The sequence below is a fragment of the Gekko japonicus genome, unplaced genomic scaffold, assembly GCF_001447785.1.
Source record: "Gekko japonicus isolate JY-2015 unplaced genomic scaffold, Gekko_japonicus_V1.1 scaffold5008, whole genome shotgun sequence".
NCBI lineage: Eukaryota > Metazoa > Chordata > Lepidosauria > Squamata > Gekkonidae > Gekko > Gekko japonicus.
In genome coordinates this window covers 38,481-41,052 of record NW_015170420.1, presented here as the reverse complement: position 1 = coordinate 41,052, position 2,572 = coordinate 38,481, and positions in this window count along the sequence as shown.

Sequence of the window (2,572 nt, the reverse complement as noted above, 5' to 3'; positions counted from 1 at the left end):
GGGGGGGGGGGGGGGGGGGGGGGGGGGGGGGGAGGGGGGGGGGGGGGGGGGGGGGGGGGGGGGGAGGAATCGGTGGGATGGGGGAGAACTTACCTCCTCCTGCTGCTTCCTCCTCTGCCTCCTGTGTGGAGGTCCCTCCCCCCCGCGAGTATCGCGGGTCCCGCCCCCTTGTATACATATATTTGTGTCAATCACTCATGCTCTTGTGGGGGTGAAGTAACAGGACTCTGTCAACAGGAACCAATCATCTCATTCTTCCTTTATACCTCCAGGGCCTGCTGTTATGTCAGTCAGTTAGCCTTTATTGGCATAAAATAATACCTTAAAAGAGGATTACATATAAAACCATGTAAGACCATAGATATAAAACCAAGTATTTTGCAAACTACATAGTATTGCATAATGTTACATAAAACAATTTGTTACAAAGTGTTGCTCATTTAGATCGTTTTTTCCTGACGTAGCTTTCTAGCCGATTGTAAAAACATGGCCGCCCGCAGTTATGCTTCAGCAGTGATCATAGGCTGAGGGAAATTTCTCTCTGTGTAAGGGAAAAAAAAACATTTATTGACAAACATCTATGCCATATAACTCTAGTTTGAGCAATTTAGGAAAGCCTGTCAGACCACCTTTTCGCCCCCACTGTTAACATCCCCTCTTCCACATAGTCATATCCTCATTCTCATCTGCTTATGTTAAAAGGTAAAGGTAAAGGTTCCCTTGCTCGAAAGCCAGTCGAGTCCGACTCTAGGGTTGCGGTGCTCATCTCCGTTTCAAAGCCGAAGAGCCAGCGCTGTCCGAAGACGTTTTCCGTGGTCATGTGGCTGGCATGACTAAACACCGAGGTGCACGGAACTCTGTTACCTTCCCACCGAAGTGGTCCCTATTTATCTCCTTGCAATTTCTTGCTTTCGAACTGCTAGGTTGGCAGGAGCTGGAACTAGAGACGGGAGCTCACTCCGTCATGCGGCACTCTCGGGTCTCGAACTGCTGAACTGCTGACCTTCGACAGCCTGCAGTTCAGCGTCTTAACCACTTGAGCCACCGCAGCTCCCTGCTCATGTTAAAAAACAGTAAATTATGTGGCATCGCTTGATCTTGTCAGGCCTTGGAAGCTAAGCGGGGATGGTTCTAGGATGATATCAGGTATATGCACTTATCATCCTCATCCTTCAAAAAATTCCTTGGATGATTGGAGAAATAGTATACCTCACCTCTCTTAGTGGAACTTGACCCTGGAGCCATGGAGTTGGTAGGTTCTGTGCAGCCGCTGGAGTCTACCATGGTGTAGTGCTGATTCAGTGAAATGAATGTGCTATTTTTATATTTATGATGTAACGGTCCTCTGTAAATGTTTTTCCCCCCAATGAATGTCTTATACTGCTGGTCTAGGATTGTAATAAATAACTACTATTACTACTAGTAGGAGCTGCGGTGGCTCAAGTGGTTAAGATGCTGAACTGCAGGCTGTGGAAGGTCAGTAGTTCAGCAGTTTTCCTGCCAACCTGGCAGTTCGAAAGCAAGAAATTGCAAGTAGATAAATAGGTACCAAGGAGCTGCGGTGGCTCAAGTGGTTAAGACGTTGAACTGCAGACTGTGGAAGGTCAGTAGTTCAGCGGTTCAAGACCCGGGTGCCGCAAGACAGGGTGAGTTCCTGTTTCTAGTTCCAGCTCCTGCCAACCTAGCAGTTCGAAAGCAAGAAATTGCAAGTAGATAAATAGGTACCACTTCGGTGGGAAGGTAACAGCGTTCCGTGCGCCTTGGTGTTTAGTCATGTCGGCCACATGACCATGGAAACGTCTTCGGACAGTGCTGGCTCTTCGGCTTTGAAACGGAGATGAGCACCACAACCCTAGAGTCGGACTCGACTGGCTTTCGAGCGAGGGAACCTTTACCTTTACCTTTATGACTACTAGTATGTGGAGATCTTATCTGGGGATGGCCTGATTTTGCTGCTTTTGGGTAGTGAAGGGCCAGACATTTTACTGTTAGATATACTGATGGTAAGGTTGACAAGACTCAGGTCAGGTATGGAGTTCTCCTGGAATGTACAATTCCTATTAGTCTCCAGACTACAGGGATTAGTTCCCCCGGAGGAACTTGAAGGGTGGACCCTGCTGAGCTCCCGCCCCAGACTCCACCCTCCCCAGGCAACACCCTCCAAATCTCCAAGAATTTTCCAGTCCGGAGTTGGCAACCCTAAGTGATGGTGAGGAATCATGCAGGGGGGGGGGGACAATGTAGAGAACAACCCCCCGATTCAGGATTCTCAGTAATTTGAGCAGGACAGTTTCCTCTCGCTCCCTTTCCCCCTTCTGGGGTCGATCAGCAGCTCTCAACATTTCCCCCCCTTTTGGGTGGGTTTTTGGAGGCTTCCTTTGGTTAATTTGCAACGTCTTTCTTTGTATACCCGATGAGTCCCCCAGTAGGTAGAATCCTCTACCTTGTCATTGGATTAGGGTTGCCAGAGCCCCTTGTGGCTCCAGCAGGAGCATTTGGGGGGGGGGGTTCCAGGGGTGGGAGGGGATGCCCCCAAGCCCCCCCCCCAAAAGCGATCACCCACCCCGCCACC